Raw genomic sequence first — 466 nt, forward strand, 5'->3', positions numbered from 1 at the left:
TCGAACATCGCGCCTTCTGGGAAATGTAGTCCCTCGGCGGAGGCGCGGGACGGGACGGGACGGGAGAGAGGATTCTGGGAAATGGAGTTCCGTGGCTCCGAGTCCCTGGACGGCCGGCGGTAGAGGGAGTGCGGAGAGTCTGGGTGGCGTCGCTCCTAGGTCTTGACGGCGGTTTGGGGCCCGAGGGGTGTTTGAGCTGAGGCCCCAATCGCCTCCACCTTTGGTCCCACCATTGGCACAGTTTGGAGCATTTCCAGCTGTCGGAAGCGTCCGTGGTCCAGCCCGTCCAATGGGCATGTGGTTTCGGGGTCTCTTACCCGTCCCGGTGGCGGTATCTGGAGCCCGGGAGTGCCCCGCGCTCTCAGGCCCCTTCCTCCCGGCGGTCATGCTGAGCCTCGGCTCTCCTCCCGCTCCCGTCTAGCAGCTGAAACCCGCCGGGGCATAAGGGCCGGCGTCCCGCCCTCTC

The sequence above is a fragment of the Myotis davidii genome, unplaced genomic scaffold (genome assembly GCF_000327345.1).
Source record: "Myotis davidii unplaced genomic scaffold, ASM32734v1 scaffold741, whole genome shotgun sequence".
NCBI lineage: Eukaryota > Metazoa > Chordata > Mammalia > Chiroptera > Vespertilionidae > Myotis > Myotis davidii.